This window comes from Lissotriton vulgaris, chromosome 1_1 (genome assembly GCF_964263255.1).
Source record: "Lissotriton vulgaris chromosome 1_1, aLisVul1.2, whole genome shotgun sequence".
Classification (NCBI taxonomy): domain Eukaryota; kingdom Metazoa; phylum Chordata; class Amphibia; order Caudata; family Salamandridae; genus Lissotriton; species Lissotriton vulgaris.
In genome coordinates, this window is record NC_141685.1 from 1,999,660,519 (window position 1) to 1,999,675,509 (window position 14,991).

Below are 14,991 nucleotides of genomic sequence, written 5' to 3' on the forward strand. Positions count from 1 at the left end.
AAAAACATGTAATGAGGTGCATGGAGAGAGATAAATATCAGAACTTATCCACAAGAAGTTCTAATAATATCTTGCAACTGGAGCAAAACCCCTAAAATGAAAGTCTACACTTGCTTTATAATGAACTATGTCTGCAAATGTTGTGGTAGGCTAGCATATACTGTGTGTAATATAATTTTAAAACAATGTGAAAATTCATGCGCCTACAGTAACAGGCTGGGTCCTCGTAGCACTATAATATAGAAGTAACTATCCACTACTGAGCCAAGAAGGACACACTTGAAAAAATATTTACTTTTGTGCCAGCATTCGATTGCTACCAACAATATGCCAGGAAGTATCACCATTAGGCCAGATCAAGCATTAGGCTGTTGTGCGGCTTTAATAATGCAGGGTCCAGCATTATAGAAAATGTGAGTGCCACGGATGCCTATGATATATCAAGGAGGATCACCAATGAGCATTGGATGCCTGCAGTATGGCAAGAATTACAGCCATACTGCCAAAACCTTGACTGTGCCGTGGCTGCTGACATTATGTGCCTAACCAAAAAATTAATGTGTCCCCTCATGTAAAGTAACTGGTGCTATGTAAAGCGCTCTGATACCCGATTCGGGTAAAGTTCGCGCTATATAAAAAACTGCAAAAAAAAACAAAAATAAAACTTCTGTTCCTCTCTGGTTACAGCTATTCTGCGCTGGAAATTGCCTGACAATTTATCGCAGTTACAACATAAATACAATGTGTCCTGTGTGTGAAGAAATAAACTGCCAGGCTCAGTCTGTAATAAATGGTGTGCTGTCACTGGCATTGCGATCTAGTATTAATAAGCAAATGCTGCAGAGATCAATTTGACAGTACAGTAGTCTGTAGACCCGAAAATGAACGAATGACTAACCTGACTGCTGGTGGTAAACAGGTGCTGGGGATAATGCTCCATGCTAAACGCTTCACTTTCGTCTTGGGCCTGAACTCTTGGTTGACTGGGCACGGGGCCAAGGGGGCACAAGTTGCAACAGCAGACGGCATTTAAAGAGTGCCTGAACAGACGTCGCTGGAGACTGCCAAGAAGCACTTGTCTTCGAATAGAAGTGCTTTATTCTACCTGACTGGGGCCGGTAGTGGCACTTCATTTTTGCGTGCTATTTACCCGGCTGCCATCTGCCAGCCAGAGAGACCTCCACAGCACCGGCGATCCCCCTAAATAAAATAGCTTACTGCATTGAAATAATTTCTTCGGGCAAGGAGAGACACAGCAAAGATAAAGGGTTTTATCCTCTTGCACCATTCGTCCTCCGCAGCGGCACTAAAACTTCCTACGGACCACCTGTGAGCCTGGTGTAGTAACAAAGGTCAGCACAATCCTCATGGCGCCACTTTGAAGGGCGGCCCGGCACCTGTGACGGCACAACTCTATACTGGTTTTTGTACAGGCGCGAAATCGAAGTGTTTGGGGGCCTTCGGCTTCCACAAGTAGTCACGTGATCAGGTCAGATGTTACACTCCACTAGTGTCTGGCTCTGTTATTAACTGTTGCTGCAGCGAGAGTCACTTCCTCCCTGGGCCAATGAATCACTGCGGCCGGGGGTCGTATTTACCATAGCTGCTGAGACACGCAGCGGGGCACCGGGCACCCGGCAGCCCGAGGAAAATGTAACCTGCCGCCTGCCTCCCGAATGGCCTCTGCCTTGCAGCGAAAGGGGCATTACAGGGAAGCGCGCCTTCATAAAAACGATGATGAGCTGCACTCCAGTTCACCATAAATTGCTGACATCGTCAGACACATGCACGCTTTCCTTTGCACAGTAAGCTCGCTATTGCAGCTTCCAAAGGCTTCTTGTTAAAGCATGCCTGGGGGTGGGTAGTCAGCCTGGGGGGGGTCCCTAATTATGCGTGACAAATGAATTTCGTGCGGTGATGCGGACACCGGCACTGAAAAGCGATACCGTCACGCCTTATGCGTGACACTTGGCAGGGCTGGCAGACACCTGTGAGTCAGCTCATTCACTACTTTCAGGAGATGAGTGCCAGTCATTTTTAGGGCACGCCTATCCCATTCCGCATGGAATGGATAGGGGAGAATTTTAGTGGGCAAAATCGTTCTCAAACCATTGTGCGGATTTCCAAAAGTTCACGTGAACACAAACATGCTCTTTTCCCTCGGAGAACTTCACTTCAAAGGGCTTCCCCGCCCACTGCTTCACACTTGATGGCCGCCAGGCCGTGTCTCGCATTTCTCCTCCCCCCCCCCTCCCCACAGCAATGCCAAGAGCTTGTTGTTTGTTCATCCTGCTCGCAGTTCAACTGGGTATCACACAGCCTGTGATTGGTATTACGGTAGTCTGGGGTCAGGAGTACCTGAAAACTCGTCGCTATGAACAGATTACATTTTAAACGGTACTCGAGCTGAGCCAGCTCTGTGAAAGCTTGGTGCGGTGTTGAGGATTACAGATAATGTTCTCCGGAGATAGTACGTCATCTGCTATTTCCTAAAGTGGCGTCCGTATGGCTCTAGGTCGAGTTCTTTGCTGCTTCGAGCGTTCCCTTGCACGGATTCATTAAACAGCTTGTAAATCCGATAAGCAAGAACTCATATGAGAAACGAGAACAGCGCGTTCACTGTGGATCAACACAGTCGCTTATCAAGGTCGCAGAGGGTTGAGAAGTATGCATAATGCTATTGCTCCCTCTTGCGTGCAGTTGGAACATTACAACCGGCGTAAAGATGACAGAATTCTTTACCCATGATTGGATGATAGCTACGTTTATTTTGTAAAGTGCCAACATATTACGTACTACCTTTTCAGATCGCTATATCTATAACATATAAACACCACCATGTATGACGCTATGTCATGAACGCTAAAAAGGGCAAGTGATGGTCCGAAAGCTTGTTTTGAAAGCGTGTTCTGTTTTTTTTTTAATTTTTTTTAAATTTTTGAAAACCTTTATTGTGCATCGAATCAGAACAAGTACGGGCCTACAACCTGCCGGCCGGCCACGGAAACAGTCAAGCACCAATGCAGCGTCACGGCGACACAGTAATACACCCCATTGTAAGCAAGCATTAAAAAGTTACACTGTAATTACCATATTACCATGTCCCAGAATCAGTGAAGGTTAATTTTAAAAGTTTTCGTTGCAACCATTAAGATCAGGTCATATTACTCCGTACTTATACAAATGAGAAGGAAGAAACTAGGTCCATGTAGGTGGGACTCGACAAGATACACCCTTACCAATCAGTACAATTCGCAACATGCAGGTCCCAACCAGAGGATGGCCGCAAATTATGCGCACCCCTAGAAATTGGACGCAACATCCCATCTATTATCGCGCTACCACCCATCCCCCAGTATGCCTAACACGGGCCAAGAGAAAAGAAGAAATTATAAAATAGCAAAAAGGCACCATAGAAAGAAACACAAACTAAAATGTACCCCCCCACCCTACAGACATGCAGAGGCTACGGCCTACCCCCCCCCTAGCAGAGTGTTTGTCTCCCCATAACCCGAAATACAGCGAGAGAAGAGAAAATTGAGAAAGAGAACAAGAAAAGGAAAAAAGAGAAGGAAGAAAGAATACAATTCACATAAGACCGGAGGAGGGCCAATCAAGTATATCCAACACAATTAGCATACAGTACCCTGGCCGCCCTTACCCCGACCCCAAGACCAGTACAATACCAATGTTCAATATCCCCGGCAGTCCGTCAGCAACCCAGCAGTACAAGAGAGACAGTCCTGATTCAGGAGGGGACACCCTCAACCCTGTCCCCTACGGTGCGGTGTAACGACACAATCCAGCTGCACGATAGACATCTTGGAAGGAGGGACCAAACAAAGGGACCACAGCTGAATGAGGGGACGATCACCAAAGTCCATCCAAGACGTAACCATGTGGTCCACAATCATAGAAGAAGTTCCATAGCGCGACAATGGTCCACCAAAGGCAGCTAGTCCACATGGTAATGGCCGCTTCAGGATGGGAAACGGAGGTCCGCCAGTAGTCCACAAGGAAGCCCCCAGGCGTGGTGTCCCGCGGCGTCTCCCAAGCCAGTTCGTCACCCCGGAGAGCTTGCGTTCCTTTGAGGGTGCTTCCGCCAGCACCTCAGCAATGACGGGGTCTCGCGACCGCAGCGGTTCAATGGCGACCAGGGCGAGTGAACCATGGAAATCAGCTACAGGGTGTGGTGCAGTGTCCCGCTTGCGGACTGACTGGGGGGCAGCAAGCAAAGTAGCATCCATCCGAGCCCCCAATTCACAGGCAACAGTACGCATGGCAGACCTGAGGTCATCTAGGGCGCTCAATATGTCACCAAGTTGCAAAGGCGCCTCAAAGGGCAGGGACGCAGCCCCTTCCAGCACTCGGGTATGGCAGAAGGGAGGCAGTCCCGCTAGTCGTTCGTCATCACCCTCCGCAATCCTTCGAGCACCCTGCCGAGTCGAGGCACTATGGAGGCAGTCTGGGAGCACAAGGGCAGTATTTTCCATCCCGGCACAGTTGTGAAGTGGCTCGGGCAGACGCCCGCGTCCGCACCGGCAGCCCTGGGCTCACGCTTGCAGGAGACGATGGCAGGCAAGAAGATGGCGCTCGCAGCGGCGTTAGGGGAAACAATGTTGCGGAGGAGCCGTCCCGGGGCTGGAGAGCGGGCATTGTGTCTCCGGTAGCGGCGGCGCCCAGAATCCAGAATCAGCGGAGCCAAATGCAGGGATTCAGGTGCAGCCGATGGGGTACAGCAGCCGGCTCTGTCCGACCTGTAATGGCCGCCGTCTTTGTGTGCAGGGCCGGCCGTCTCCGCAGAACAAAGACTCGGGCTGCGCTGATCGGCGTCTGGAAAGGTGAGGGTGTTCCGGGGCTTCTACTGCCGGGATCGAGGAAAGAAACACATCGTCATGACCGGGTTTGCCTCCCGGTTCCGCTGGTGTAGCGCAGTGCTCGGATAGAAGGCAGGATGATGCGGAAACCGGGAGAGTGGCAAAAGGGTCAGCGGAGCCGAGGAGTCAGGCGGCCATCGCGGTTGCGAGCTAGGCTCCTCCCCCCGTGTTCTGTGTTTTGTTGCTGCTGTTACCATGCCCAGATTCACCTTCCCTTCCTGCTCTTCCAGTTTGGTTTCTCTGCTCCCTCACATGGTACTTGTTTGCATTTGTCCATACCTTCTTTACCCCACCCCCACTCTCCCTCCCGTTGCCCATGCCTTTTTTCCCCCGCCCTCTCTTCCAATGTCCGTGCCATCTCTACTCCGCCCTCCCGCCTGTTGTCCGTGCCTTCTCATTTGTATCTCCTCTACGATGATCTTGCGCGTGTTTATAGTTATGCGGAAAGTATTCACGTTTTGCAATGAAAATAACCCTGAGCCCAAACCTGCTTTCTTTAAAGGATAATGCATTATTAAAATGGGCGAGCTGCACTAGCGAAGCCTCGGCTCACAGATGCACTTAGTCTGTTGTCATTTTACTGGTGTTGTCCAATCTGGTAAGCATCACCCTGGAGCAGCGGGAAACTAACTTGGCGCCTTTATAGTAAGCGTTGTTTGTGTGAGCCACGTTTGTTCACATCCTGTTGGACTGGTACCAGCCCTCTCCTTGCTTACAGTGTGCACCTCAGCCAGCCGAGGGACTTATAATGTTCTTAGTCATCTTCTAATGTCCATCCATATCCTCAGGATGTCGTGATAGAGCGGTTGAGTTCCACCAGCAACCCGCAGTGTGCACTGTGTCAGCATGTGTTTGTGACAAAGAACAGTCCTGCATATCCCACATGTATTCCCCTCTCTATTTGCAAGCGGCATATATCCCGTTGATATCTCTCTCTTCCACTACCTATTCCGTCCTCTCCTGTCTCTCTCTCTCCTTCTACCTTTCTTGTCTTTAGTTTTTTTCTTTTTCTCTCCCTCCCTCTAGCACACATTCACACACACTCTCTGCATTTTTTTTAAACAATTTTTATTGCAACAGTACTATATGCATACTCATGTCGTCTACAATGTAGGAGACTTGCATTCGTGGTATAACAGTTCTGAATTGGGAAACTTAGTCTAACACGGCCATTTAGCTCACATCCCGGAGGTCGAGCGGCAGTCGTCAGGAGAGTGGTATTCGCTAAGAGCTGCCAGGGTATTCACCTGTAACTATTTCCCATGTAGTGCATCCGCTGCGTTATCAAACAGGTTCCCCCCCGCACCTGGTCCAGTGATCACTGAACAATAACAAACATCTTCCCTCCCAACTCCCAATGCCCCCCCAACCGTCTCCAGCCCGCAACCCCTTTCCCCCCCATCCCACCCCCCTACCCCCGTCCCTCCCCCCAGGTGTGTCAGAGATCCACAAGAGCAAGTCCGATCCCCTTGCGGGCACCGCAGGTCCGAGACCGACAGACACTCTCTGCATCTCGTTATTTTCTCTCGGCATCTCTGTTCCGTCCCAGTCTATTTAGCTCTCTGTTTCCTCCTCACACTCTCTCTTTCATATCTACGTTTACTTTGTGAAGTGCCAACATATTACGTACTGCCTTTTCAGATCGCTATATCTATAACATATATAAACACCACCATGTATGATGCTATGTCATGTCAGGGCTAGTGATGGTCCGTTGCTTAGTATGTAATGCATGCTGGCACCAGAGGGCAGTGTAAATTCATGGTGACTGTCAGAGCAAATGTCTGTGATAAGTGAACCTTGGACTGGCACCTTGTTTTTCCCTTGTTTTTCTGCCCTTCTGCCCTCTGTTAGACTGCTTTTTATGACTTTCTACCCCCTGCATCGCCACATCATCACTTGGCGCTACCCCAGCATCACTCAGCGCCACCACATTATCACTCAGCACCACCACATTATCACTCAGCACCACCACATTATCACTCAGCACCACCACAGCACCACTCAGCACCACCACCGCACCACTCAGCACCACCACAGCACCACTCGGCACCATCGCAGCATCACTCAGCACCATCACTCAGCACCATCGCAGCATCACTCAGCACCATCACAGCATCACTCAGCACCATCACAGCATCACTCAGCACCACCACAGCACCTCTCAGCACCACTTTGCATCACTCAGCACCACTTTGCATCACTCGGCACCACTTTGCATCACTCGGCGCCACCACAGCATCCCTCAGCACCACCACATTATCACTCAGCACCACCACAGCACCACCACAGCACCACTCAGCACCACCCCAGCACCACTCAGCACCACCCCAGCACCACTCAGCACCACCCCAGCACCACCCCAGCATCACTCAGCACCACCCCAGCATCACTCAGCACCACCCCAGCATCACTCAGCACCACCACATCACCACTCAGCACCACCACAGCAGCACCACTCAGCGCCACCCCAGCATCAATCTGTGCAACCATTCAACAACAACTGGTTCAAATATGTTCTCTCAATGGTGCAAGCTTTATTACAAATCTCACAAAAAGATGTTAATATTTCACTTCTGTTCTTGGATTTTCGTCACAATAAAATACACTGAACATAATCTTCACAAAAGTTATTTATAAAAGTTTAAGCTATTGCCATTATAAATTACAATCACTTTTATTTAAGTATTAATTATTTAAAAAAATTAAAAGCCATTGTTAGTTGTAATATCAATACATCTAAGTCACGTAAATACAACATATGTTGCATTACAAATGCTATAGGTGTCACATTTGCGAAAGTTATAACTATTGGCATTGTAAATGACAAAGCTATTAATTTATCTATTTTCAAAACCAACACATAAATAAAAAAAATTGTCATTTACAAGACCAATAGCTCAAACTTTCCTAATGCGAGACCTATTGCATACAAATTTCTGGCCGTCAACAATGGGATCCCCTCCTTCCCCCTCCCTCTCGGTGAAAAGCCTCGGGATCACCATTAACTCCGATCTCTCTCTGAAAAATCAGGTGGGAGCGGTGATCTCGTCCAGCTTTCTTCAGTTACGTAAAATCAAAAAAATTGCCCATCTACTCACTCACCCTGCCCTCGTTCAGGTGGTTCTCGCCTTGGTCCTTTCCCGATTAGACTTCTCAAACTCTATCTATCTAGGCCTTCCCTTGTTCCTGTCTTAAAGCTTGCAAATTGTGCAAAACCAACCGGCCAGATTAATCTTCAAGAACCAAGGCAGGAGCTCGGCGAAACCATTGCTGGCCACTCTTCACTGGCTACCCATAGCCCAACGAGTAATGTTTAAAGTATGATGCCTGACCTTTAAGGCTCTTCACGGGAAAAGTTCCATGTTCATCAACAGCCTAATAATCAAACATGAGCCGACCCGCAATCTCCGCTCTGCTCATCAGTCCCTTCTCACTCTACCCTCATTCAAACGGAAGCGCCTTGGTGGGTGCTGATTTGCTTATCTCGCCCCAAAGGTTTGGAACTCTTTCCCCTTATCGCTCAGGAGATGTACCAATCTCATGGAGTTCCGGGGTGCACTGAAGACCTGGCTATTCAAGCAAGCTTCGGGATAGGTTGACTGTTCTGTCATTCTTCCTCACCACCAGCGCCATGAAACCTCTGGGTGCCCGTGCGCTTAACAAATTGAGAATAACATAACATAACAAATGCTTGCTAAATAAAAGGGCCGACTGATCCGTACTAAAATGTATACAGTTGTGTTTTGTAATCGGCGTTCGTATAGCGCATATCTGCCAATGCCATCTGTTCAGCTTACTGTCGTGATGTTTTTAGAACTGCTGGTTGGAGCAAATGCAACTATGCGCCTATTCTCATTTTTATGGTGACCGCATTATGCACCTGCTAGAGAAATCATTGTGCACAATGTTAAAAACGGTCTGGGTTGTCAGAGTGCCACGTAGTTAGCTGTCCGGCATGTATCGAATTCACATGACTAATTACATATATTATATCAGAAGGGGCAGTGCAAGAAATGGAAAATTCTCGTGGATGCAATAAATAGGGATGCAAGGGAGTGACGAGGAGCGGAGTCTGCAAGTCTACTAGTACTTTTATATGTTAAATCTGAACCAGAGAAATTGTAAACAAGGAAAAGTATAATAGTATACATGTTCTGGCTTACTATGTTGACCACGAACACCTCAGAGCTTGAAATATCATACGGGGCTCAGGGTCTTCCTTCAGACATCATTGTATACCCAGCGAATTCCAAAATATAATAGTAGCAAAATAAATCTTGTTGATTTTGCACCTGCTGGCGTGCTCTGTGTCCAGTCTATTCACAAGTTTTCCCACCATTGAATAACGTAGAGCTTGCACAGCAGTAACATACTGGTTCACAGATTTGATTGTTTGTGTAGATAGCTCAGTGAGTTACTGTTTTTGTTGCATATACTCTAATATTACAGGCAGGTCACAAATTATAATTCCCTAATATACCCTATTGACTTTGAAACCAGCATCAAGGTGCTTCGTTTAAACTACAAGACATACATTTAGAACCGTACTGTTCTTTGTCTCATTGTTTCATTATTTTTAAGTTGCTAAAGGGTATCTGTCCCTTTGTGTAGTAATAAATACTTAAGATTATTAAGGGCTATATGAATGGATGTTAGTAGAATAACTTGTAAACGTGTATTAAGTAATGAGATTCATCGGATATTGTTACATCACATTTGTCTCTTACAAAACTGCCTCCAAATCATAGTTTTGCTTGAGGGCTCCTGAAGTAACAGCATGCTAAATTGTTATTTCCTCATTAGGATCAAGTTGTTAGACTGCAAGTAGCTCCCAGCCAGGATGAGAGACTAATTAAAGAATTGCCGATGTCCTGTTAAAAGAGGTATTTAAGTTGAATCTAGCTGGAATTGAAAATAAGATCCCTGTCTCACCCCATGCAAGTCGCTAGTATGGACGCATAGTATAGGCACCTCTGAATGTGTCTCATTGTCAGCAAAGTCATTGGTGCTGTACCGGATCTGACTTAATAATATCTGATGATTTGGGAATCCAACTGGATTCCCGACGATTGTAGCACCAAGAACAGATAAGAGAGTTATTGATTTGTCATAAATGTGCAAAAGGATGACCTTGACATGTTTGTACACTAATGTGTGGGTTAGAGCAAGTAGCACACGTGAAAAAAAGTCAGTCAGAAAAGAGGACTTTAGAAGAAGGCATGAGCCTCACTTTCCAATAACATTATTATAATTTTTTTTGGGAGAAAACCTTTTTTATTGGATTTTAGATTTATACATGTCATACAATAATCATACTTAATTGCTTAGGCATTACAATTGAGGTCAACATTTCGTGTTACATAGCAGCGTGTCCATTAGTGGGGGGGCCCTATCTCTACTGTCTCCAGCGGAGATGTTGGGAGACACCGTGAATGATGTCGTTGGTACGGTTGTTATGTCACCTTTGCCCTTATGACAGTTATTAGTCCATTGTTCCCTGTAGAGGGTAATACTCGATATTAATCCAGGTTCTGAACTAAACCGGGGATTCATAACTCGAAAAGTGAGGGATCTGGGGAGGATGGTGGGGCGCGTGAGGCGGGGGTAAGAGAATCCCAGCTCCATGTCGACACGCTAACTGCGAGCATTGTTTTCACCCATTATTAACTGTGTGATCCTTTTTAGGGTGGCCTATGGGGGCAACCTGGAGCAAAGGAGAGTAGATTGTGGGTGGGTTAATGTGTGCTGGACCCCGATTCTGTGTGGGTGTCTTGTGGGGGTTCTACGCCTGTCGAGTGTACTCACTTTCCAATAACCTGTTCAGCGTATGAAACTGTAGAGTAGGACATAGCGCAGCAAACAAATCTCTGCCATGATTTTCTACACAGGGTTATAGTTTGAGGGAGGGTGATTTGTAGCAAGCTTTTGGCAAAGTCCACAGTGTGCTTTTCCTAGCAATATAAATGATTGGCTATGTGGTCTGGGTCTTTAACACCTAGAGAAGGAACTGCCAAGTGAGGTAATTGATTTTTGCCTGTTATTCTGTCAGAGGATTTGACTCTGTCTCATTCATATTGTGAGTTAGGGTGCGCTAGCACACAGCCTGAAGCCATTGATTAAAGGCTTGCCTGGGGATACTATGCTTCAAGTCTTTCCTGAATCTTAAAGAAGCAAAGCTCTCGCAACCACAAATCAGTATGATCAGGGAAAGAAAACGTTTTCAACAAAGTAATAGACAGTTCAGTAATAAGCAACAGCAGATCCTTGTGTCTTTATCCTTAGGAAGGTTGTTTATTTGATCCACATTTCAGCTGACACGTGTTTCGTCGTATTTAAAGTTGAGTCAACACGACTCTTCAGGGCTAGTGGTGTGACCCACTGGTCAGTAGGTCGGAATATAAATAATATTTCTCTGCTCTGAGTTTAGAGCAATCGGTTTTTCATCCGTTTGTAAGTTCTCCAAACCAAGTATGGTGGAAGAAAGCAAAGGTGTACCGGATACGTGTGAGAGTACCAAGCCGTACCGGGAGGGGATCCAATTAAGGTTTCATGAAAGTATGTGTGGTTCGATCCCTCTGTGGATTGCCCGGTCCCTCTTTCGAAACACAGCGACCGGGAACACACAGAGGAGGGATACCACAACTTTTTTCGCAATCCACAGAGGGATCGAACCACACCTACTTTCACGAAACCCTAATTGGATCCCCTCCCGGTACGGCTTGGTACACACACGTATCCAGTACACCTTTGCTTTCTTCCACCATACTTGGTTTGGAGAACTTACAAACGGATGAAATACCGATTGCTCTAAACTCAGAGCGGAGAAATATTATTTATATTCCGATGTTCTTTAACCTCACATACTGAACTATCCACCCGAAATCGAAGTGTACATTAAGTCCGACCTACTGACCAGTGGGTCACACCACTAGCCCTGAAGAGTCGTGTTGACTCAACTTTAAACACGACGAAACACGTGTCGGCTTAAATGTGGATCAAATAAACAACCTTCCTAAGGATAAAGACACAAGGATCTGCTGTTGCTTATTACTTAACTGTCTATTACTTTGTTGAAAACGTTTTCTTTCCCTGATCATACTGATTTGTGGTTGCGAGAGCTTTGCTTCTTTAAGTTTGGGAGAGTCTGTTGATTTTCTAAATTGAACGGTTAAGGGCTTCTCCGTTCGCTCTTTACGCACAGCAACTTTACCTGTTATTTTCAAGTGACCGTATAACGTTTACTCTAGGCAGAGCGCCCTACATGTTCTGAAATTCTAAAAAATCTTTCCTGAATCTCTTGCAGTCAGAGAGCTGTCAGGTTTGATTAAAAAAAAAAGTTTGGCTCTTTTTCTTTTCATTCACCTTCCTTGTTATTTTTCTCATGGTTTGTTGGATAATTGGGACAAACTGATTTGGACTTCTGGTATCTGTCTAATTGAGAAACCGTTGGGGGCCGTTTCTGAAGATACTTATGTTCATTAAAATTCACCTAAGGACAATTTAGCTTTGTGCATAGTCCACATAATCTTGAATAACATTGTTTTGCTCTGTTGGCAGTCAGTGGAGGGTTTCATTGGCTGGTTTTGCATTGTCCCATTTGCTAGTTCATGCTATTCACCAATGTATTTTTTTTTTGTTTCCTCATACATGCCACCAGAAGATGTCTGCTCTAGATGGGATCTCTCGGAGCCATTCGCACACACAAACTTAGATTCCGCCCCTGGAATATGTGCGCGGCCAACAGAATTCACCCAGAGGTAGGCTGTCTCCTTGTCCAACTCCCTCGGTACCAGGGAGGACCAGACCACAAACCTCTGGCATAATCATTGGACTTAAGTTATTTTTCTGACCAAACTTTTAAAGCAGAACAGACCTTAATGGCACTCTCTCCACCACACACCCTGTCTGACTGACTGATCATCATGATATTCCTTAAGCAGTCAGCGAATCTTGGGGGGGCCTTTGACTTCCACTCTCTGCATATTTCTCTCCTAGCGATTACGATCACATAGAACAAAAACTGTGTTGCACTATTGTTCATCAGGTACCCCTGCGGGAGACCGAAAAAGATCAATCTGGGGCAACAGGAGATTGAAAATGATAAAACCTCTTCCAAAAAGCCGCACACCTGCCTCCAGTAGTTGGTAATTGCTGGGCATTCCATAAACATATGCAGATCATCAGCTGCCGTAAGATTAAATCTCGGACAGTTATAGCTCTCAGCTGAAAACCTGGATAATTTGGCAGGAGTTCAATACACCCGGTATGCTGTAAACAAGTGATTTCTTCTGAGGTTCGCTGGTTTAATTATCTTTTGTGACATGTGGATGCATCCGACCAGACTTTCTGCATCTCCTCTGCACTTTCGGTTAAAGCATTACCCCAGAGACACATTATTTCAGCATCCAGCCCATCTTTTTCCGTCACCAGAGTGTTGTACCAAAAGGCTACCTCCCGCTTCCAGCCTCTCCCTCTACCCATAAAGTCTAAAATCTGGGTCTCCTCCTCCTTCCCCCAGCGCTGTCTTCCCCACCATGATGACAATTGGTAATACTTAAATCTTGTAAGGGACCCCCCAGTCAAGTTAGATAAGGTTTCCCAATCTAAGAGCCGAGTATTAACGCAGAGATCCCCCCACTTTGATAAGCCTCCTTCCCTCAGTGGTTGTGCCAGTCTATCTAACAAACATTCTGGAGTGCCCGGGGAATCCCATATTGGGGCTTGCATGTTATAGTATGTGATTCCAACAATCTTCCGAATATACTGCCAGATTTTAAGAGCCGCCTGTAGCATCTTCAATCGGACCTTTTTGTAACATTTTTGATCGCCAAATTTATAAAGGAAAAATTCACAAACTTGTGGTTGGTCTGATAACATTGCCTGAAAGAGACGGCCGTGCGAAGAGGAGTCTAGCTTGTTGGTCAGAATTCTAAAATTCTTGAACTGGAAGGCATAGCAATAAAAAAGTAAGTCCGGTAAAGCCAAACCTCCCACTTTCAGCTCCCTTCTCAATTTCTTCCATGCTATCCTGGGAGATTTTGTGGCCCAAATAAATGAACCAATCTTTCCTTGGAGGCTGGCAATATCCTTTGGATTAAATGATTTTTTTTTAAAGACCTTTATTGTATTATCTTTCAGTTACACAGCTGGTATGGCCTACAACCCATAAGGGCCGGCACCACAGAGTGGCATTCAGATGAAATACTATGCAGTTAACACAGACTTCCGGCAGACAACCCTGGGGTCCGGCAGCGTGGTGCAAGATATACATGCAGACGTCATTTGAGAAACAGTGTGTCTGATAAGCAGGCCTGTTTGGGTTTTTTCGATTTTTCTTAACCTACTTGTAGCATTGCCGGTGCCCCGGTACATCTCCCGTGACTGCACCAGTCCTGGTGTTAAAGAAACTGGTTGTTGTGTGTCCGGGGTGCCGTTGTAATGTTGACAGGTGTAAGATAGTACAGCTCACTGTGGTGATAAAAATGAGCACATATATCCGGCAGTGCCTAGTAAAGGTTGCCTTTGTTTCCCATAGTCAACACGTCTAGCAATATGTCATGTCTGGAGCAGTTGTGGAGGCATGAATGGCGATGGCAAAATGCTTCGCTCTGGTTCAGGTGTTGAAATCCTAGAGGGTGTTTGCGTCAGTCACATCTCACAGATCGTGTGCGGTTGGAGTTGCATTACATCTCTGTAGTGGGACGCGCGGCAGCAGCTATTCTTCCTCGTCCAGTAGGTCATTGTTTTTTTTTGCGTGGACTGTTGCGGCCTATGGCAATAAAAGGCCTGGTCCGGGAACTCGACCAGTAGAGTAACAAACATGTTAACTAGAACAGTGGAAGAGTTGCAATAAGGGGAGAGAATGAGAGCACAGGCGTCGGTCAGTGGGTCTGGGGGGGGTCGGTCAGTGGGTCTAGCATATGTAGGATGTCTGCTCCTGTCTGGGAGCACCGCTGACAGGCGGCATCAGTGGTGGCAAAGTATCTGTTGATCTTGTTGGGCGTGAGGTAGGCTCTGTGTAAGATGTAAAATTGGATAATTTTAAAACGGGGGTTTCGTGGAATATTAGTTGGTCCCGCTAGCACCATCGCCCACTCCTTGTCGGTCCAGT

The 14,991-nt window shown here is 46.5% G+C and overlaps 1 protein-coding gene across 6 annotated transcripts in view; it reads left to right on the plus strand.

Annotated features, from left to right (window-relative positions):
• The window catches only part of UPF2 (UPF2 regulator of nonsense mediated mRNA decay), a 1,606,401-nt gene that overhangs the window by 894 nt on the left and 1,590,516 nt on the right, over window positions 1-14,991 (plus strand). The gene's annotated exons all lie outside the window — the stretch shown is intronic.